Here is a 24836-nt window from a genome sequence, read left to right as displayed (position 1 = left end):
TCCACAGTGCAAAAGCTTCAAAAGGAGACACTGACAAAACTCCACATTAGAATATCCCATAGTAAGTACATGCACCAAGGAAGTGGCAGGTCCTGTTTTCTCATCTTCTCAACAGGAAGGGGACTTGAACCAATGATCCCCCATATCCCCAGTGTGTGTTTTAATCTGCCTTGCGTGGAGTTAGGCAGCCTCTGAGCAGGCCTAGCACGTGAGTTAGGCAGGGGAGTGCCTATTTTTTCATGGATCATGGATCACTTGTGTGCTTAGATGGCTAGAGTGAGGAAGCAGTGCGCATCCTGAGACTTAGAAATACAGGCACCTGGGAAAATTTTACTGCAAAATCCTAGGTGCCAAGTGAGTTTAGTGGCCTGCATGGTTAGGTAGCAGGTAAGTGGGGGTTTTGTGAATTGCAGTGGCCCCTAAAAACATGGCGTCAGAGTCTGGGGGTTAAGTGTGTAAGTACTTTTGTAGATTCAGTCACCTGGTTTTATCAGTGCAATGCTAGAGGTAATATCCAATGCCTCTTCACGTCTCATAAAATAACCTAGATATCTCTGCATTCCTACCCCAGCATTTTAAGTCCAATGCCTTTACAGAACACATAGTAGTTATTTTTACATAGGGAATGATTTTTCAACAGAAGAGTCAATGCAATGCCCGACAAGAAAATATCTTCTTACAAAAACATAGGGGATCAGGACATTATAATCCTAAATGAAACCATTGTCAAGACAGAACTATAATACCAACAACCAGGCACCTTACAGTGAATATATATGGTCCTTGAACAACCTCCTAGCCTCACAAGTACATGAATTGTGCTTAGCATCCAAAACAGATGTCTGGGAAAAAAGCTGTTCTACATTAAATATGTCAAACAGAACAATGGAAACTCAGGTCAAACTGTCAGCCCCCATAGCAGCTTGGTTATTCAAGGTCTCAGGACACAATACTTTTCATGGTCATAAAAGAAGGTATTTGGTATGCTTATGCTCCAAAATATGTCAGTCTATTCAGATGCTACATAGGTCAACTCTCACTCATTGACAGATCTTTTACAGTATAGTGATAAATGTGCTAGGTGCAGTCTCACTGGAGCAACACCGATGGAATCCTAGAATCATAGAATATCAGGGTTGGAAGGGAACTCAGGAGGTCATCTAGTCCAACCCCCTGCTCAAAGCAGGACCAATCCCCAACTAAATCATCCCAGCCAGGGCATTTGTCAAGCCTGACCTTAAAAACCTCTAAGGAAGGAGATTCCACCACCTCCCTAGGTAACCCAGTCTAGTGCTTCACCACCCTCCTAGTGAAAAAGATTTTCCTAATATCCAACCAAAACCTTCCCCACTGTAACTTGAGACCATTACTCCTCGTTCTGTTATCTGGTACCGCTAAGACCAGTCAAGAACCACCTTTCAGGTAGCTGAAAGCAGCTATCAAATTCCCAATAATTCTTCTCTTCTGGAGACTAAATAGTCCCAGTTCCCTCAGCCTCTCCTCATAAGTCATGTGCTCTAGCCCCCTAATCATTTTTGTTGCCCTTTGCTGGACTCTTTCCAATTTTTCCACATCCTTCTTGTAATGTGGGGCCCAAAACTGGACACAGTAGTCTAGATGAGGCCTCACCAATGCCAAATAGAGGGGAATGATCACGTCCCTCGATCTGCTGGCAATGCTCCTACTTATACAGCCCAAAATGCCGTTGGCCTTCTTGGCAACAAGGGCAAACTGTTGACTCATATCCAGCTTCTCATTCACTGTAACCCCTAGGTCCTGTTCTGCACAACTCCTGCCTCGCTGCTTGGTCAATTGTCTGTAGCAGTGCACAGGATTCTTCTGTCCTAAGTGCAGGACTCTGCTTTTGTCCTTGTTGAACCTCATCAGATTTATTTTGGCCCAATACATTAATTTGTCTATGTCCCTTTGTATCCTATCCTTACCTTCCAGCGTATCTACCTCTCCTCCCAGTTCAGTGTCCATCTGCAAACTTGCTGAGGGTGCAATACACACCATCTTCCAGATTGTTAATGAAGATATTGAACAAAACCAGCCCCAGGACCTTTTTGGTACTTTTTGGCACTTCCAAATACCTGGAAAACTTCAATCTCTCCGGTCACACGATTACAGACCTGAGAGTGGCTATCCTTCAACAAAAAAACTTCAGAAACAGACTCCAACGAGAGACTGCTGAATTGGAATTAATTTGCAAACTGGATACAATTAACTTAGGCTTGAATAGAGACTGGGAGTGGATGGGTCATTACATAAAGTAAAACTATATCCCCATGTTATTTCTCCCCCCACCCCACCGCCTGCTGTTCTTCAGATGTTCTTGTTAACTGCTGGAAATGGCCCACCTTGATTACTACCACAAAAGGTTTTCCTCCTCCCCCCCCCCCGCTGGTAATAGCTCATCTTAAGTGATCACTCTCCTTACAGTGTGTATGATAAAACCCATTGTTTCATGTTATCTGTGCGTGTATATAAATCTCCCCGCTTTATTTTCCACCAAATGCATCCGATGAAGTGAGCTGTAGCTCACAAAAGATTATGTTCAAATTTGTTAGTCTCTAAGGTGCCACAAGTTCTCCTTTTTCTTTTTTGCGAATACAGACTAACATGGCTGCTACTCTGAAACCTGGAAAACTCTACATACCATTCTCGGCAAGAAGAAGGACAAAAGAATGAACTTGGGAAAGTCAGCAGTTAATAGTATTTTAGGAGAGACTCCTCTGCCCACACCAGGGTGTCCTAACAGTGGTACCGATCTCCACCCTCCTCTGGCAGTTGTGAGTGGCTGATACATTCAGATACAGAGAGCAGTCCCAGCCTCTTTCCTTTTTATGAATGAGCCAGGCTTCCCTACACAATGTGCTGGAATGAAGACTCAGCCATGGTGCCCCTCACTGCAGGCACTTTTGGTGCAGTTCTTTTGTCCTTTCATTTTCCAATAGGGACAGTAACATTTTATTGTCCCAAACTCAAAACTTAATTGTATTTTAACCAAATAGTTGCGTACATGAAATGTAAATAAGGCCTGGCCCAGTCAGTAATTTCCCCTAGCACAGCATCAAATACCAGCACCGAGTTTGCTCCACTATGGAGACCCTGCACATCTGGAGTTCTCAAGAGGCTCTGAGCTGCCCTTCTCTCTATTCACCAACAGGTGTCAATAATGAGCTTCATATTTTCTCGGCTCAGTCCAGAGGGTTTACATATGGGTTATATATGACAACTGGCATTTTTGGCCAGTATTTTGCACCTGTTTTGAACTCAGTTTTCATTGGCACAAGTGACCAAAAAATGGTGGAAGGCAATGGAGAATCAGGCCTAATCTTTGGGTCTGATGTTTATGAAACTAAGGCCACTTCACACTACTATGCCAGTAGAAAGGGGTCTCAGTTTAAATAAGAATCAAACCCTTTATTCTTAGTTTTAGAAGCAGTCGCAACTAGAATAGTGTTTAGTTTTCTTCCCCTGTGATTCTTAGTGCTTACATTTCTTTATGTGTATAAGGTACAGTAACTCCTACAGGGTATTTGGTAACATGAGAAGCCATTTTCTTCTAGCAACACTGAACTCAGTCTATTCTTTTTTTCAGGTAAAAATCCCTTGAAAATCAGTTACAGTTTTGCCACAGTAATGATTTCAGTATCACACCCAGTTATGTAATAGATCTTTGTGGAGCTCAGAGGCTAGATCCTCAATGGGATCTAAGGCTTCAATGGGAAGACTTTGGTTTCCACTCTCTGAGAATCTGGCCCATCACATGCCAAACAATCTCTCTTTTTTCCTCTAGAAATTAAATGCCAAGAATAGCATACCTTTATTTACCTTCATTTTAATCAGAAAAGTTAATTGATTTAAAATTCACATTGGCTTTCATCTGCTCTGACTTTAATAGGATCCTGGGATAATACAGCATGTTGAAAATATATGCCAAGAAATTGTGATTGTATAGTGTGTGTGTGTGTGTGTGTGTGTGTGTGTGTGTGTGTGTGTATTTGTAAAATGATCTCTCTCTAAATATGATTATACTCTCTATGGACCTTTCCCTGTTTGCATATTAAATGAACAAATAAATGGGAAAATAGGTAACTTTTTAATTTGTATGAAAGCTTTCACTACTTTGGTGGCCTTTATACATATGATTATTGATATTGTCTTTTCACCACCCTTTAATATACAGAACAATCTATTTTATTTTTATTTTAATTATTTATTATACTATTACTATCAAATGCATCAAGAAACTCTGACTACTTTGTACTGCTATGGTGATGCAAAGTAACTATAAATCCCATTTAACTGTCTGATTCAATTGGATTTACTGTTGTCTTGCATCACCATAGAATGCAGGTGAATCTGTCTCTTTATTTTTGCAATTATAGGTATTAATTATATTTATTACAGCAGTATCCAGAAGCCCCTAACAGGATCCCATTGTGTTAGGCACTGTACAAACACAAAATAAAGATGGTTCTTTCCCATGAGAGCTCATTATATTAAATTTCATCAAGCTCCTAGAATTTTTTGAAAACATTAGCACTGTAATGTGGATAATACAAAGCACAGAACACTGTGGGAAGATAATGCCTTCTAAAATAACTACCAAGGTTTACTCTGAGCTATTTATTTTAGCTTATCTATAACACAACAGTAATAACAATTATGATTTGTAAAATAAATATCCTCCTGAAAAAGGTGATAATATAAGCAACCATTGATGGAAGTCACACATTTAAAATAAAATCAAGGAACCATACAAATAACACGTGTAAATGACCTTCTTGGTCATCAGTGTTCTTAGAAGTTCAGGATTGTTCTGTGCAGTGTATTTTCTAGTGTTTCTCCAGTCCTCTCTTAAGTGTTACCGACATTGGGATTTCCACAACTTCCTTTTAAAGATTATTTCATTAAAGGATCTATCTGTTAGGAAGACTTCATGTATCTTGGAGAAAATTCTCAGCTGGTGTAAACGGCATAGCTCCATTTAAGCCAATGGAGCAACAATTTGCTCCAGCCGAGCATCTGTGTCACTGTCCTACAGGAAATATGTAAATTTAAGGCTGCAGGAACATATATTATCCATGTGCTCTTGTTGGATATGGTTACATCAGACCCCTCCATATATTTTATTTTCAAATACAAATTGTGAAGGATTTCATGATTTCATAAGAGTAGCTGTTGAAACCCTTTTCATGTAGTGGGCAACCTGCAGCCTGTCAGGGTAATCCGCTGGCGGGCCACCAGACCATTTGTTTACATTTGGAAGATGCCTGCAGCTCCCAGTGGCCGCAGTTTGCCATTTCCGGCCAGTGGGAGCTGTGGGAAGTGATGCGGCCATGCAAATGTGAACATATTGTCTGGTGGCCTGCCAGTGTTTTTCCCTGATGGGCCACATTCGGCCCGTGGGCTGCAGATTGCCCACCACTGCCCTATTTCCTGATCCTATTAAGAGAATCATGTAGGTGGACTCACAATGAAGTCAATATACCAGGGAATCTTCCAAGGTGTTATCTTTGCACAGCTCAGACCCTAATATGAAGAAGCTTCCCTGTCTTCATAATAAATCTAAAACTCATGGAATTTTAAGCAGGGTCATAACATATGCTGGAGTTCTAGGTAATCAAACATTGATTCTCAAATTGTAATGCATATTTTTCTTTGGGAAAACTAAATTATACTCATTTTTCTCATCAGGGATATGATGCTCAATTTGTGAAATCTAGTATCAGCAGATAATACTCAGGTAAAATTGGAGACAAATTAAAGAGTCAGAACATGTATTGTGTGCTGGTGAAGGAGGGTTGTTTTCTTTGACAGAAGAGCAAATTAATTTCATATATGTGGTAAAATACATTTAAACTGCAAGTACAAAGACTTACACTTAGACTTACACATACATTAATTAAAAATGGTTTCAGAGTAGCAGCCGTGTTAGTCTGTATTCGCAAAAAGAAAAGGAGTACTTGTGGCACCTTAGAGACTAACAAATTTATTAGAGCATAAGCTTTCGTGAGCTACAGCTCACTTCATCGGATGCATTTGGTGGAAAAAACAGAGGAGAGATTTATATACACACACACAGAGAACATGAAACAATGGGTTTATCATACACACTGTAAGGAGAGTGATCACTTAAGATAAGCCATCACCCACAGCAGGGGGGGAAAGGAGGAAAACCTTCCATGGTGACAAGCAGGTAGGCTAATTCCAGCAGTTAACAAGAATATCAGAGGAACAGTGGGGGGTGGGGTGGGGGGGAGAAATACCATGGGGAAATAGTTTTACTTTGTGTAATGACTCATCCATTCCCAGTCTCTATTCAAGCCTAAGTTAATTGTATCCAGTTTGCAAATTAATTCCAATTCAGCAGTCTCTCGTTGGAGTCTGTTTTTGAAGCTTTTTTGTTGAAGTATAGCCACTCTTAGGTCTGTGATCGAGTGACCAGAGAGATTGAAGTGTTCTCCAACTGGTTTTTGAATGTTATAATTCTTGACGTCTGATTTGTGTCCATTCATTCTTTTACGTAGAGACTGTCCAGTTTGGCCAATGTACATGGCAGGGGCATTGCTGGCACATGATGGCATATCACATTGGTAGATGCGCAGGTGAACGAGCCTCTGATAGTGTGGCTGATGTGATTAGGCCCTATGATGGTATCCCCTGAATAGATATGTGGACAGAGTTGGCAACGGGCTTTGTTGCAAGGATAGGTTCCTGGGTTAGTGGTTCTGTTGTGTGGTGTGTGGTTGCTGGTGAGTATTTGCTTCAGATTGGGGGGCTGTCTGTAAGCAAGGACTGGTCTATCTCCCAAGATCTGAGAGAGTGATGGCTCGTCCTTCAGGATAGGTTGTAGATCCTTGATGATGCGTTGGAGAGGTTTTAGTTGGGGGCTGAAGGTGATGGCTAGTGGTTCTGTTGTTTCTTTGTTGGGCCTGTCCTGTAGTAGGTGACTTCTGGGTACTCTTCTGGCTCTGTCAATCTGTTTCTTCACTTCAGCAGGTGGGTATTGTAGTTGTAGGAATGCATGATAGAGATCTTGTAGGTGTTTGTCTCTGTCTGAGGGGTTGGAGCAAATGCGGTTATATCGTAGCGCTTGGCTGTAGACAATGGATCGAGTGGTATGATCTGGATGAAAGCTAGAGGCATGTAGGTAGGAATAGCGGTCAGTAGGTTTCCGATATAGGGTGGTGTTTATGTGACCATCGCTTATTAGCACCGTAGTGTCCAGGAAGTGGATCTCTTGTGTGGACTGGTCCAGGCTGAGGTTGATGGTGGGATGGAAATTGTTGAAATCATGGTGGAATTCCTCAAGAGCTTCTTTTCCATGGGTCCAGATGATGAAGATGTCATCAATGTAGCGCAAGTAGAGTAGGGGCATTAGGGGACGAGAGCTGAGGAAGCGTTGTTCTAAGTCAGCCATAAAAATGTTGGCATACTGTGGGGCCATGCGGGTACCCATCGCAGTGCCGCTGATTTGAAGGTATACATTGTCACCAAATGAGAAATAGTTATGGGTCAGGACAAAGTCACAAAGTTCTGCCACCAGGTTAGCCGTGTGAGTATCTGTCAACTTCATGAAAAAACTCGCACAGATACAGACAGACATCATCTTCCTCTCCAAATGCAAACAGATGGACATCATACCGAAAGGACTGAAGGTAAAAAATCCATTACAATCTACATACCACACAGACTATGCTGACAGCTTGTGCCACACACCTCAAGGAAACTGCGGAACCACCTGATTAACATCCCTCTACAGCAAACAGGGAAAGATTAAGAATGAGCTCTCAAAACTGGATACTCTCATAAAGAACCAACCTTCCACACAAACTTCCTCGTGGCTGGACTTTACAAAAACTAGACAAGCCATTTACAAACACACTTTGATTCTCTACAAAAGAAAAAGGACACTAAGCTATCTAAACTACTATATGCCACAAGGGGCCACAACAATGGTTCCCGTAACCCACCGAGCAATATTGTTAATCTATCCAACTATACTCTTAGCCCAGCGGAAGAATCTGTCCTATCTCGGGGCCTCTCCTTTTGCCCCTCCACCCCACGAACATGATACAGTTCTGTGGTGACCTAGAATCCTATTTTCGACGTCTCAGACTCAAGGAATATTTCCAACACACCTCTGACCAACATATTAACCCACAGAGACCTTCCTGCCAACACTACAAAAAGAAGGATTCTGGGTGGACTCCTCCTGAAGGTCGAAACAGCAGCCTGGATTTCTACATAGACTGCTTCCGCCGACGTGCACGAGCTGAAATTGTGGAAAAGCAGCATCGCTTACCCCATAACCTCAGCCATGCAGAACACAGTGCCATCCACAGCCTCAGAAACAACTCTGACATCATAATCAAAAAGGCTGACAAAGGAGGTGCTGTCGTCATCATGAATAGGTCGGAGTATGAACAAGAGGCTACTAGGCAGCTCTCCAACACCACTTTCTACAAGCCATTACCCTCTGATCCCACTGAGAGTTACCAAAAGAAACTACAGCATTTGCTCAAGAAACTCCCTGAAAAAGCACAAGAACAAATCCGCACAGACACACCCCTGGAGCCCCGACCTGGGGTATTCTATCTGCTACCCAAGATCCATAAACCTGGAAATCCTGGACGCCCCATCATCTCAGGCATTGGCACCCTGACAGCAGGATTGTCTGGCTATGTAGATTCCCTCCTCAGGCCCTTCGTTACCAGCACTCCCAGCTATCTTCGAGACACCACCGATTTCCTGAGGAAACTACAGTCCATTGGTGATCTTCCTAAAAACACCATCCTAGCCACTATGGATGTAGAAGCCCTCTACACCAACATTCCACACAAAGATGGACTACAAGCCGTCAGGAACAGTATCCCCGATACTGTCACGGCTAACCTGGTGGCAGAACTTTGTGACTTTGTCCTGACCCATAACTATTTCTCATTTGGTGACAATGTATACCTTCAAATCAGCGGCACTGCGATGGGTACCCGCATGGCCCCACAGTATGCCAACATTTTTATGGCTGACTTAGAACAACGCTTCCTCAGCTCTCGTCCCCTAATGCCCCTACTCTACTTGGCTACATTGATGACATCTTCATCATCTGGACCCATGGAAAAGAAGCTCTTGAGGAATTCCACCATGATTTCAACAATTTCCATCCCACCATCAACCTCAGCCTGGACCAGTCCACACAAGAGATCCACTTCCTGGACACTACGGTGCTAATAAGCGATGGTCAATAAACACCACCCTATATTGGAAACCTACTGACCGCTATTCCTACCTACATGCCTCTAGCTTTCATCCAGATCATACCACTCGATCCATTGTCTACAGCCAAGCGCTACGATATAACCGCATTTGCTCCAACCCCTCAGACAGAGACAAACACCTACAAGATCTCTATCATGCATTCCTACAACTACAATACCCACCTGCTGAAGTGAAGAAACAGATTGACAGAGCCAGAAGAGTACCCAGAAGTCACCTACTACAGGACAGGCCCAACAAAGAAAACAACAGAACGCCACTAGCCATCACCTTCAGCCCCCAACTAAAACCTCTCCAACGCATCATCAAGGATCTACAACCTATCCTGAAGGACGAGCCATCACTCTCTCAGATCTTGGGAGATAGACCAGTCCTTGCTTACAGACAGCCCCCCAATCTGAAGCAAATACTCACCAGCAACCACACACCACACAACAGAACCACTAACCCAGGAACCTATCCTTGCAACAAAGCCCGTTGCCAACTCTGTCCACATATCTATTCAGGGGATACCATCATAGGGCCTAATCACATCAGCCACACTATCAGAGGCTCGTTCACCTGCGCATCTACCAATGTGATATATGCCATCATGTGCCAGCAATGCCCCTCTGCCATGTACATTGGCCAAACTGGACAGTCTCTACGTAAAAGAATGAATGGACACAAATCAGACGTCAAGAATTATAACATTCAAAAACCAGTTGGAGAACACTTCAATCTCTCTGGTCACTCGATCACAGACCTAAGAGTGGCTATACTTCAACAAAAAAGCTTCAAAAACAGACTCCAACGAGAGACTGCTGAATTGGAATTAATTTGCAAACTGGATACAATTAACTTAGGCTTGAATAGAGACTGGGAATGGATGAGTCATTACGTAATATTTCCCCATGGTATTTCTCCCCCCCACCCCACCCCCCACTGTTCCTCTGATATTCTTGTTAACTGCTGGAATTAGCCTACCTGCTTGTCACCATGGAAGGTTTTCCTCCTTTCCCCCCCTGCTGTGGGTGATGGCTTATCTTAAGTGATCACTCTCCTTACAGTGTGTATGATAAACCCATTGTTTCATGTTCTCGTGTGTGTGTATATAAATCTCTCCTCTGTTTTTTCCACCAAATGCATCCGATGAAGTGAGCTGTAGCTCACGAAAGCTTATGCTCTAATAAATTTGTTAGTCTCTAAGGTGCCACAAGTTTTTTTTTATTAATTAAAAATATACCTGTATTGCCTGATCTGGACACTCTTTGACAATTCTTAAATACATATTACATTACTGGTAAAATTTGCAGATGACCCAAAATTGGTGGAGGGGTAAATAATAATGGGGACAGGTTAGTTATAAAGACTAACCTAGATTGTTTGGTAAGATGGGCTCAATTGATCAACATTTGTTTTAATACAGCCAAATGTAAGGATATCTAGGAACAAAGAATGTATCTCACATTTACAAGGCAGGGACCATATCCTGGAACATGGTGTGTCTGAAAGACTTGAGAACCATGGTAGATACTCAGTTGAATGTGAATTCTCCTTTTGGTTCTATAGCTAAAAGGGCTAAAACAATTGTTGGATGTATAAGTAGGGGAATATCAATTATGAATAGGGACGATGTTCAGTATAAGGTATTAGTGAGACTATTACTGTAATAGTATGTCCACACTTCAAAAAATATGTTGAAAAACTGGAAAGAGTTCAGAAAACAGCTACAAGGACTATTTGAGAGCTGGGATACCTATTTTATATTGAGTTTCTAAAGAAGCTCAGTCTATTTAGTTTACTCAAGAGAAAGTTGAGTGGTATTTTGATCACAGTCTATAAATGCTTACATGGGGGAGAGATTTAGAGCAGTAGACAGGGCTATAATCTAGCAGAAAAAGCCATGATAAGATCCAATGGTTTGGAAGATGAAGCTAGACAAATTCAGATTAGAAATAAGACGCACAATTTAAACAGTAAGGATCATGAACTCTTGGATCCACTGTAGTGGATAGCTTTCTAAAAAATATACTATAACTTAAACAAAAGATATGGGCTTGATTCAGAGATTGCTGGGTGAGGATTTTTGACCTGTGTTACACAGACCAGACTAGATGATCATGGTCTTCAAATCTATGAAATACAAAATAGATTGTTCCTATAAATGCCTTTCAAACATTAACCAACATATGCACCCCAACTAGCAATAAACCAGAACCATAACACATACTAATAGACCCTATGCGATCTTGACATTGGAAAAAGATGATGACAGCACATACTAAAAATCTCTAGGATCTCCCATCAGCTAAAAACCATAATGATTTTGCATCTCATTATACCATGTGCTATACACCTGGTAAATATGTTGTACTGAAGGAATTTTTATAGTAGGCATAGTACTATTGACTATATATATTTACCATTATAAAATATATCTGCAAAAGTGTGATTTAACAAATAATTCTTCCTGAAAAGGGACATTAATTTTAAAACATGAATCGTCTTCTTTAACAGAATAATAAATTTACTTCAGCAGTGTAATAAACATTATTCCATGTTAGTATCTGTATATATCAGGAGTGGTAATTAGAGTATTACTAGAAATCCAATTACTATAACTCTTTCTCAGATCTGTGATTGATTTGTGCAGGCCAGGTTAAAATAACTTCCTGGACTGTAACGAAGGGTCAGACTTTCTGACTTATTTGCTGTCAGTGTTAGAATGAAGAAGACTGAATAACCCAATGGATTTAATTAAACAATAATGATCTTTGCTAAGGCTTTTAGCTGTCATGAGGTGATACTGGATGTAGGGACTTTGTTGTGCTCTGCTGCTGGTGAAAAATAAACAAGGCTACAAATGTTTCACATTTAAAAGAAAAGAAAAGGCTTTAAATTAAAGTGTTACCTAAAACATTTTCATTATTTTTGTAAAATCCCAGTCTGCTGATAATGCATTGTTCTTAAGGTACTGAGATCTTTTATTACTTTTTTATTACTTTTATGTCTTGATATCAAAGCCTCTTGCTAGAGTCACTGATGGGGTGGGTGACTATTTTCATTGAATGCCTATGGGCTTTTTGAGTAGGACAGAGCAGATCAAAAAATTTCCATTGCAAATTTTTTTTCAACAGCAAAAGCCTTTTCTGACTAAACAAATTTTGCAATCATAGTCATGATAAAATAAATAAAAACAAGTGTTCAAAACTTTTCGGTTTTGATGAAAAATTTAAAAACAAATGGAACAAATTGTATCTCAGTTTTGAATCAAATATTTTGTTTCCCTTTTTTTTTATTGAAGTTTTCTGTTTGGAATATTGTTTCCTTTTCTCTTTCTTAAAAAAAAAATGCTGTCTCTCCCCGCATTGCAGAGGAAATGGGAGAAACATATTTTCCCTCCTTTTGCTACTTTTTTCCCCATTTTTTTTCAAACTTAAACACACAAAAACCTTATATTGAAAAGTGGCATTTAAAAGTGACTATTTAATGATTTATCCACAGTGAAAGAGTCATTGGACCTGAGACCAAGACAACCAATGGGATAATGATTCTGTAGTCCAGTGGTTATGGCTGCACCTGAGAGGTGAGAGACCCTGGGTCCAGTCCCCCAGCTTCAATTGTTCTTTCATTATTTAGCCACAGCAGAGAGACTGAAGGCCCCACAGCAGAATATCCCAATGCTCAGTGTTAGAGATAGCCTCTGAAAGGCAGAAGACCCCTATTCAAATCTCTTTCCTCCCTTGACCTGAGGGGGGAATTGAAGCTTGGTCTCCACATCTCAGGTGACGATACTAACCATGGAGCTAAAAATTATTAGTTGAGCACCCCTCATCCTCCAGGATTTTGAATAGGACCTTATTTGGTAGGTGGCCTGTAAGCACAGGTAGTGATCAGAAGCCACCTGGGAGATAGACATTCAGTCTCCTAACTTCCCTGGTTTGGGATTTGCTCTGGGGTTTAGGCAGGAGATAGGCATCTGGCCATACAGAGTAAGGCAGCAGTACATTTGTTCAGAGGCAGAAAAGTAGGTGCCCAGGGAACTTCTACCCTTGAAAACTTAGGAACCCAGTGACTTCAGGAACCTCTAGGGTTATGTGGGAGTTTTGTGGATTACAGTGGAGTCAAAACTTGGACCTAGGCATCCAAGTCTCAGGTTATTATCTGCGTGGATCTTACCCTAAGCAGGGAATGTACAAGCCCACACCTTTGAAAATGGGGTCACTCTGGTGACTAGATACAGAGCATTGAGAAAGCTTGGCCACAATATCTGATTTTTGGAAACAGTAGATAAGCATTGTTTCATCTGGCTGGAGGGTCCTGCAGCAGAATTTTCCCCACTTTTCCCAGCCTTCTTTGGCATGCAACTTCTCTCACATCATTCTAATCCTGCCTAAAAACTCACTTGTGATGTGACATCTGACAACAGTGTTAAAAAATTAAATTGACGAAACCATCAAGGTGTTCATGTGACTTACAAATAACAGTGATCTTAATATTTAAACCCTCATCTTTCCTCTTCCCATCCCTTTCATCCTCTTATTTTTTTGCCTGTTTGCCACCCTCATTTGTTTCACATCACAGTTAGGCTGTAAGATCGTTGAGAGGAGCTGTCTTTACTTGGTTCTGGAAGGTGTCTGTCAAGGTTCCTTCCCCACTCTGAACTCTAGGGTACAGACATGGGGACCTGCATGAAAACCTCCTAAGCTTACTTTTACCAGCTTAGGTTAAAACTTCCCCAAAGTACAAACTATTTTTCCTTTTGCCCTTGGACTTCCACTGCCACCACCAAACGTTTAACTGGTTACTGGGAAAGAGTTGTTTGGAAATGTCTTTCCCCCCCAAAATCCACACCAAAACCATGCACCCCCCCCAGCCTGGGGAAGGCTTGATAAAAATCCTCACCAATTTGCATAGGTGACCACAGACCCAAACCCTTGGATTTTAAGAACAATGAAAAAAAGCATTTGATTTCTTACAAGAAGAATTTTAATATAAGAAAAGGTAAAAAAGAATCACCTCTGTAAAATCAGGATGGTAAATACCTTACAGGGTAATTAGATTCGAAACATAGAGAATCCCTCTAGGCAAAATCTTAAGTTACAAAAAGACACAAAGACAGGAATATCCATTCTACTCAGCACAGCTTATTTTATCAGCTATTTAAAGAAATCATAATCTAACTCGTATCTAGCTAGATTATTTACTAATTTCTAAGACTCCATTCCTGTTCTGTCCCCGGCAAAAGCATTACACAGACAGACCCAGACCCTTTGTTTCTACCCCCCTCCAGCGTTGAAAGTATCTTGTCTCCTCATTGGTCATTGTGTTCAGGTGTCAGCAAGGTTATTCTAGCTTCTTAACCCTTTACAGGTGAAATGGTTTTTCCTCTGTCCAGGAGGGATTTTAAATGTCTCTTCTAAAATTTGTATTAATTTAACCACATTTCTTGTCAAACTTCCTGCTGCTGCTACATTCCCCTCTTGGCCAGCGTATATGTCAGCATTTGGGTCTTGTCTACACTACTGGCTGGATTGACGGGCAGTGATCAATCCAGCAGGGATCAATTTATCGTGTCTAATATAGACATGATAAATCAACCACCGATCACTCTAGCATCGACTCCGATACTCCACGTTAATGAGAAGCGCGAGGGGAATTGACAGAAGAGCGTCTCCGATCAACACACTGTAGTGAAGACACTGCAATAAGTAGATCTAAGTACGTCGACTGCAGCTACGTTATTCATGCAGCTGAAGTTGAGTAACTTAGACAATCCCTCCCCTCCACCCCCCGGTATAGACCAGCCCTTAAAACATAAGAAGTTGTAGAGTCACAGCATAGCCAGAATTTAATGCCAAACCTGGCTGGTTTTGAAGGCATATACTGCCTGAAAGGGCAGTGACCATGGAAAGCCACCAGCTGTTGATCAGTGGTGATGCTCTCATAGTGAATCAAACACCTGGGCAGAGTACCAGCAAATAAATCCCATATCTCTGAAATAGGAGTAAGCCTGGTAGTCTCTTTTTGGCTTGTGCATGCCTCTCTGTTGCTAAAATGCAGGACCTTTCGTTATGGTTTGAAGTCAATAGACTCATAGACTTTAAGGTCGGAATGGACCATCATGATAATCTAGTCTGACTTCCTGTGCATTGCAGGCCAAGGAACCTCAACCACCCATTCCTATAATAGATCCATAACCTCAGGCTGAGTTTCTGAAGTACTCAAATCATAATGTAAAGACTTCATTGAAATCAGTGGAGTGACATGATGGCATTGAATGGTCACTGAGTCTTCATGGTCATTTGACCACAGCTCCTCTTATGTTTCTCTGCTAGATCTATAAACATCTGCTAACATAGGCCATCCCAAGTGGACACAAAGTTATGTCTCAAGTAGTGACTGCCAAGTACTCCCAAACAAGCTCCCTACAGCTCAGTGGTCTGCATTGGCCTTATAAGCCCAGGGTTGAGAGTTCAATCCTTGAGGGAGCCATTTAGGGATCTGGGGCAAAAATTGGGGATTGGTCCTGCTTTGAGCAGGGGGGTTGGACTAGGTGACATCCTGAGGCCCCTTTCAACTCTGATATTCTATGATACTTGTTAGAGCATTGGAGAATGAGATTTAGCATCTCTTGAGTCAAAAAAGCTGCAAGCATGATAGAGTGTCCCTGACACACTGTACAGAGTACTTCATCAATCCTGGAGCAGGGGTCAGGATGCTTCTGGCTGGAGGTTTTGCTGGCATCTGTGCTGTCTTTCCCCATTTTTCATCTTTGTTCGTGGACTGGTAAAAGTCAGCAGCCACATCCTAACTTTCCTGCACAGCAGTACCACTGGAATCTCTTTCCTCAGTGATTTCATCTTCCATACCACCACGCAGCAGGCCCCCATTCAGAATCAGCACCTCCAAACTGCATGGTGTCAGAATCATCCATTTCCTCTGTGAAAATTCTCAGGCACTCTTCATGAGATAGAGCTTTTCTTACCATCTTGTCTCCTGCAAAGTAGAAATACACAGTGAACAGAGCTTTCAAACACAGCCATGGCTATTCAGGGCAAAAAGAAGTTAAACTGAAACTGCTCTCAACAGCAAGTCTTTTCCCCAGCAACAGCATCTGTCAAATTTGGGCTTTCCAGAAAATGTGTCTGACAACTGTGGCTTCCCCAAAAACTCTTCCTAGCAAGTGTAGGCTTCCCATAAAATCAATTTGACAGTATTATCTTCAAAGAAACTCTGATAGACAATTGTGATGATACATGAGGCAAATGTTAGCTGGGCTTTTATGGACCCCCAAGAGCTTTTGGATATATTTTTTTTGAAAAACAAAAAACAATGAAACTATGAAACAATGCTGAAAGATTCATATAACTAGTGCCTCAAAATACAAAAAAAAAACAACAACCGTCTGATGCTGGAATACCTGCATAATTAGTTTGGCATCTACCTGACCCCAATACCTTTAAGTGATTTTTTTGCTACAGTAAACCACAGCAGGTACGCAGACAAAACCTATGCTACAGAAGTGCCCTCATTATAGGTTGAGAATACTTAAAGACAAAATACAGTGGTTTACCTGTCATGCTTATTTAATTTTTGTACATGTTTGGGTCAAAGAGGCCTCCCAAAATCTTGGAAGTGTTAGTACTTTCATTTTCCACCATTGACCTCTCTATGTTAGTCAAACTGACCCCATTATCTCTGAACAGACTTTATTTGATACACAAAACCCACAAGAGATGGGATGATAAAATCAATGTGGAAAGATACACCTCATTTTTAGTTTGAGAATATTTAATGTATGAAAAGGACACAGGTTTGGCACAAAAAAAACCCATATTTACATTTTTAGGTGTGTTAGGGTCAGAACATTAAGGAGGTTAAAATCAAAATTATTTTTTTTACTTATTGTTAATATAGATGTGAATATTAATGCCAGTGATCATTTTAATTTTAAAGAAATGACTAACATATCCTATTCTAAATTTTATGAAGGGACCTGACATAAAATGTCAGCTTTTAAAAATATATTCCAATATGTATTCCACCCTATTATTCACTGACTCAGAATTATATTTTGCTGGAGGCATCTCAATGCATTCTCCATTTTTCTACTAAGCATCTGATTTCACTTTCACTTATTCATTTATTAATTTTTTTCTTACATTTTTCATTGTTTGGTGGAATTTCTCTAATTGTTTCAATATTATTGCCAAGTTTTCCTTAGCCTGCATTTAACCCATCTCCCTGATGAAATACCTATTAAACTTCCCCCTAATAATAACTTCACAACTCCATTGTGAGTGCATAGTAAAGTCTGATCATTCATTCAATCTGTGTAACTTTTAATTTCATCTTTAATTTCATCCAGCACCAAGGGAGACTTAAAATAAAATTATTAACCTGCCAGTCAATTATCAGGAATGTTTGAATAATTTGCTCTGTACACAAACTGGATAGGCTACATATTCTGATTAATGATTGTTCTTCAAGCTTGACCAAAGCCATGCTGGAGCATCTTGTTCATGTGTCAAAATCTTTTAAGACTGTGTCCACTCAGAGAATTGTAAATAGAAACACTGCTATTTGCACCTACAGAATTTACCCCAGTGTGAAACCAGGATAGTTTAACTGTTGCAGATTGTGATTTATAGTGATTTTGCCTGCCCACACTATGGATTTGCGCTTATGCAGCCTATAACAGTGATTTGGTCAAAATTGGCTGAAATTAGGGCCAAGTCTCAGTGTAGATAAGACCTCAAAGAAACCACTGCTAAAATATTCTCATTTTGCCTCTGTGGAACAAAAACTGGATAAAGGAGCAGAGAACCCAGAACTTCATCAACCCCAATATTACATCAGCTATCTATGAGAATGAATGGAAAGGCTTCTTTTCTCTCATAGCCAGCTGAGGAGTATTTAATGGCAGAGAGTTGCTATCAGTTATTTAATTCTTAACAAGAGAAGAGGCCCCAATGTTTAGGAAGAAGGAAAACAGAATTCCTCATCTAAACTTTGGGAGGCTCATTAAAATCTCTAAACTTTAGGGAGTACACTAATTTCTATCTATTCACCAAAGCACATAGTAGATACTTCCCATCCCCTTGGATAACTGATGTGCTAGACACGGGTATTGCAATACCACTACAGCAATCATACAGAGAAACATTGTGCCTTTGCCCACCCAACACTTCAGGGAGCGACTCCCAGAACACAGGCCTCTTTTTGTTGTAGTCCTCCTTGATGCGGACACAGCACCATCTCAATTAGGAAAAGGCTAATGAGCTCCTCTGGGCTCAGCTGGTACTGAATAGGCAACACCTGAAAATCTGTGTCACCTGGAGGAAATGAACTTAAAAGGCCCAGTTGATCACCAGGAAGCCAGTGGCAACCAGGAGAGAGGATGCTGTACCTCAGAGTTAGCTGCCTGTTGCAACAGAGCCACTGGGATGAAGTCCATTTGTGAACCTCTCTCTCCCCTACAAGAACCCAATAGACCAGGTATAGGCTGATTGCAGCACGAAGGGGTTGAAGATAAGCCCCAGCCTGGGCTCTAGCTATACTTAACTTTCATAGACAAGGTAGACCTCTGTAGATGTTTTTGAAACACTCAAAGACTGAGCATAACCATAATTGGAATAATTTCTAAAGGGAAAAGGCCTCTGGAAATCCCCACATTGGACCTTAAAAATGCCCAAGACTATTGCACTTTCAGATGAGTTGATAAGATCAGGCTCCACTGTTTCAAACTTCACTCTGAGACATAGGCCTTGTCTAGACTAGGAAAAAAGGTGTTTAGCTCAGCTAAACTAAAGTTGGCTTTATTGAATATCCTGCTTAGCACCAGTGTAGACACAGTTTAACACCTGTAGTTTGATTTTTGCAGGTTAAATGATAATCTAGTGTCCTCCCTAGGCTTTAATGCAATGTGTTTAGCATGATCTACATTGCAATTGCTTTATATGACATGAAATTATTAGAGTTCATGAGTCCAAGAAATGGTAGGAGAGGAAAACAGCACAATAAAGGTAATAGATTTCAGGAAGGCAGACTTTAGCAAACTCCTGGAGTTGGAAGTAAGTTCCCATGAGAAGCAAGTCTATGTGGAAAAACAGCTCAAGAGAGCTGGCATTTTTTCAAAGAGACATTATGAAGGGCATAAGAGCAAACAATCCCAATTCACAGGAAAGCTATAAAGTATGGGAAGAGACCAGCTTGGCTTAACTAGAAGATCATCAATTATCTTAAACTCAAAAAAGAGTCCTACAAAAAAGTAGAAATTAACTCAAATTACAAAAGATAACAATAATCAAATAACACAAGTATGTAGGGACAAAATTAAAAAGGCTATGGCACAAAAGAAGATTAAACTAGCTAGAGACATAAAAATGTAACAATAAAACATTCTACAAATACGTTAGAAGCAAGAGGAAGACCAATGACAGGGTAGGCCCATTACTCAATGGGCAGGCTGTGGGGAACAATAACAGACAATGTGGAAAAGGCAGGATTGCTAATAACTTCTTGTTTTTTTGTTTTCACCAAAGGAATAGTAGTGATTGGACAACTAAAATGGTGAATACCAGTGAAAATGAGGTAGGATTAGAAGCTAAAATAGGCAAAGAACAAGTTTGAAATTAGAGAACTTAGAGAAGTTAGATGTCTTCAAGTCACCAGGGCCTGATGAAATACATCCTAGAATATTCAAGGAGCTGACTGAGTAGATATCTCAGCCATTAGCGATTATCTTCAAAAAGTCATAGAAGAGGAGAGAGATTCCAGAGGACTGGAAAAGGGCAAATATAGTGCACATATATAGAAAGGGAAACAAGGACAACCTGGGGAATTACAGACCAGTCAGCTTAACTTCAGGACTTGGAAAGATAATGGAGCTAATAACTAAGCAATCAATTTACACACACCTAGAACATAATAAGGTGATAAGTAATGCTTAGCATGGATTTGTCAAGAATAAGTCTTCTGAAGCCAACCTAACAGCTCTGACAGGGTAACAAGCCTTGTGGATGGGGGGAAAGTGGTAGATGTGCTATATCTTAAATTTAGTAAGGTTTTTGATACTGTTTCACATGACCTTCTCATAAACAAACTAGGGAAATGCAACCTAGATGGAGCTACCATAATGTTAGTTCATAACTGGTTGGGAAATCATTCCCAGAGAGTAGCTACCAGTGATTCACAGTCCAGCTAGAAGGGCATATCAAGTAGGGATCCACAGGGATCAGTTCTATGTCCAGTTATGTTCAATATCTTCACGAATGATTTAGATAATGGCACAGAGAGTACATTTATAGTTTGCAGACAATACCAAGCTTGGAGGGGTTGCAAGTGCTTTGGAGAATAGGATTGAAATTCAAAATGATCTGAAGAAATTGTCTGAAGTATATAGGATGAAATTCAATAAGAACACATGCAAAGTACTCCACTTAGGAAGGAACCATCAGCTGCACACACACAAAATGGGAAATAACTACCTTGGGAGGAGTACTGTGGAAAGGGATCTAGGAGTCATAGTGGATCACAAGCTAAATATGATTAACAGTGTAAAGCTGTTGCAAAAAAAAATCAAACATCATTCTGTGATGTATTAGCAGGAGTATTGTAAGCAAGGCACAATAAGTAATTCTTCCACTCTACTCCATGCTGATTAGGCCTCAACTGGAGTACTGTGTCCAATTCTGGGTGCCACATTTCAGGAAAGGTGTGGAGAAATTGGAGAAAGTCCAGAGAAGAGCAATAGAAATGATTAAAGGTCTAGAAAACATGACCTATGAGGGAAGATTGGGAAAAAAAAGGGGGGGGGGGAGTTGATTAGTCTGGAGAAGAGAAGACTGGAGGAGACATAAGAGTTTTCAAGTACATAAAACATTGTTACAAGGAAGAGTGAGAAAATGTGTTCTCCTTAACATCTGCAGAAAGGACAAGAAGTAATGGGTTTAAACTGCAGCAAGGGAGGTTTAGATTGGACATTAGGAAAAACTTTGTAACGGTCAGGGTGGTTAAGCATTGGAACAAATTGCTTAGAGAGTTTCTGGAATCTCCATACTGGAGATTTTTTGAAGCAGGTTAAACAAACACCTGTCAAGGATGGTCTAGGTGGCTTGAGTGCAGGGGACTGGGCTAGGTGACCTCTTGAGAATCTTTTCTAGTGCTATATGTGATGTTACACCCCATATTCTTTATAGAAAATGCTTAAGATATGGATTGGTAATAAATGAGATATATTTTATGCAAAATGGGTCTTGTAAGGTATCATCGGAAAGGTTATAAATTACTGAATGTGATTATCCAATTTGTATGCATGTATCATTTCTGTATCTAAAGTTAGGAATACTGACTATGTAACAATTACAACTGTGTATTTATTTGGGAGACACTCACCAGACAACAGGCCATCAGCCTTGATGGGCTACTAGGAAGAAACAATAAGACTTTGAAGATACTAATCTCTCTCCTTACTGAGAGGCATTCTGGACATAGCTGTGATACTACTAGGTCAGGTGGTCCTGTCACCTGGTACTAAACACCATCTTGGACTTCTCGTAATATTGCTCAAAAAGGAGCGGGAGGTAAGACTGGGAAACAAAAGTTCTCACCTTATGTAAATTTTATTTAAGGCTGTGGAGCAAGGCAAACAGGACTCTTCTCCATTGCCTTCCTGTCCAAGAAGAAACACTGCTGAAAGTACCTGAAGAGACAAAAGAACTGAAAGGTGGGAAAGGCAAGGGCTGAGTCCAGCCTAAGGCAGGAGTCTAGTCTGTAAAGAGAAATAACTGAAACTCTAAGCTACAGAAACTCTTCAACCTTTTTGCCAAAAACAATATTTAGGGTGAGAAATTATTTCTTGAAGCCAGTCTCTTTAATATCTTAAATTAGTATAAGTGTTTTGTTTTATTTGCTTAGTAATCTGCTTTGTTCTGTTTGCTATCCCTTATAATCACTTAAAATCTGCCTTTTATAGATAATAAACTTGTTTTTTTGTTTATTATTAAACCCAGTTTGTGCAATTTATAAATGTGGGGGGCAAAAAGTTGTGCACATCTTCCTCCACATTGAGGGAGGGGGCAAATTTATGAGCGTATGTTGTATAGATTTTTCTACCGCGCAAGACCATATTAATTTGGGTGTATTTTCGGGAAGGGAGTTGCCCTTGAGTGCTTGGCAGTTTCATAGCTGTGTCTTCTCAGACAGTTGTTTGCAGACTCTGTTTTATTCTTCAGCTAGTGCATCCCTACCTGTGTGTGTGTGCTGCCAGAGGCTGGAGAGCCTAATTCAGCAAAGCAGGGAGAGGGAGTCCAGGCTAGTGGAGCAGGCAGGCTAAGTGAAATCCTGTACATCAGGTGGCATCCCAGAAGGGGGTCCAACCCATCACACTATGATTCTATATTAACTAGAGTTTTAGATCCAGTTAGATAACTTGATCTAACATCACACCTTTAAAGATGGCCTAGATTAGGCTGTATATTTATTCTGGCAGTCTAAAATAAGACTTTGGCTTGCACATTTTTCATAAACCATACACCTAATGCCACTTTACCACTTTGTATTTTTGTAGTTCATCTGCACAACACATCCAGATTATCTGATTGTAAACTCAGATGAGCATCTGAGTCCTTCAGCAACTGACAATACAGAAGTATCAAAATTGAATCAAACCACTATCTTTAAACATGCTGACACTCAAACTCCAATGGTAACACCTAGGAAAATGTGATATATATATCTCCATCCTGTAGTGGCTCTGTCACAGGGAGAGAGACAAAGTGAAATGGCAGCTTGCATTGATATGTGTGCAAAAGGTTTAAAGAATTTGTTGACAAAAGTGATTTTTTTAAAAATAGTTGCTATCCATCCAGTCTTACAGAGAACATTTGAGAAGAAAATCTTCCCTTTGTTTACACGTTGATCTAGCTTTCATCTGACACCCCATTAAATATTTCTAATGAGCTTTCTAGCACAAAACATATACTCCTAGTTAGAGCTGAATTGTGATTCCTCATACAAACAACCACTGTTTCACATGGACAAGGGATTTTGTGCATGAACAAGGAGATTTATCATTCCTCCTATGCTTTGTTGTTCTTGTCTTTCAAAATGTTCAGGTACTTGATCAAGGAACTAAAGCAATATATTGAGTGACTTAGGTGACCAATCACACACTGTGAATATTTGAATTTTAAAGATTGCAATCATCCTTTGGGCTGTAAAATTGCTCATCCAAGCTATTGAATGAATAGCTATGAATATTGACTACATTCACAGAAACCAGAATCCTTCAAAAATGATTTGTTAATAGCAAAAAAAAGACTAAATTGAAACAAATGTTGACAATATATAAATTGACTAGTTCTATTCCTTTTTACAATCCTGATATAAATAGCTTATCTGAATTATATTTCAAAAATCCATAATGGTGCTGTAGTTACCTGTCTCTGAAAACTCATAGCCGTCCTCTTTTTATGCACTCAGTACACATAGCATTTAAATATGAAATAAAGCTAGAATATTTTTCTCAGAAATAGGAAGGGCAAGGGCAAGTCATTTAATCGCTCTGTCTTATATTTTCAGTAAGTAAAATGGGGTTAATAATTCCTTGTAAATTGCTTTGAAATCAAGAGATAAAACCTAAGTAGTATTATAAGACTTAAAGAGATGCTGTAAGGTTATTTTGGGCATGAAATTGTGATGCAAGTTTTTTTATCATACCGTACACTCTGTCTTGGAGTGCTCATGACTGTTGTTTTCACTTTCCCATGATGTGAATGGCACTTTAAGGGGTATTTACTTTGTGTGTTGGTGTTTGTGACCAAAACATCATCATAAGGATATATGCCATCCCATGTGATAACAGCAGGGGATGAGCTTGTGAACATGGAGGAATGTAGTATGACCAAATTAGTAACCCTTTGCTGTTCGCAAGTGCCATCTGGCATGGTGAGAAGGTTGTAGATTGAAGACCTCCAACACCCCCTAGGGTGGTGGAGAGGATTTGGGAGGATCTCAGCAGCCCCCCTATTTCAACTTCTTCTGGCCCTTTTATATACCAAGGCCCTTCTTCCTCAGGGCCCCCCAGGCCTCTGTGCTACAACCATGTTCTTTCCATCATAGCCTAAAAGTGAAAGCAGACTTATCTTGGGTGTCTCCTTTAAGAAGCAAGGGAGTAAGTGTGATCTACCATGGATGCCCCTTCCCTTTGTACATTAAGAGAGGATGGGGATGAACCCATTCTCTCACACCTCATATTTACCTCCCTAGGTCAAGGGAGAGTATATAATATGAGGAAAAATACATTTGGTGTTTTGCTGAATTGAGCATGGGGGTTTATTGGCACAAAGTGGGGGGATCATTGCCAGGATGATCACCAGAGGAAGGAAAAATGCAGCTGAATAGGGGAGAGAGGCAGGGCTGTAAGATTGATTTGAAGAATTGTGAAACAGAAAAAGGAAATTTGAGGGAATAGAAGAAAAATAAGTGGGTGGAGGTTGTGATGAAATGGTATGAGTATACAAGAAAAGGAGATTTTTGGGGAGACAAATAGGAAGATTGAG

This window comes from Dermochelys coriacea, chromosome 1 (genome assembly GCF_009764565.3).
Source record: "Dermochelys coriacea isolate rDerCor1 chromosome 1, rDerCor1.pri.v4, whole genome shotgun sequence".
Taxonomy (NCBI): Eukaryota; Metazoa; Chordata; order Testudines; family Dermochelyidae; genus Dermochelys; species Dermochelys coriacea.
This window is presented reverse-complemented; position numbering follows the sequence as displayed.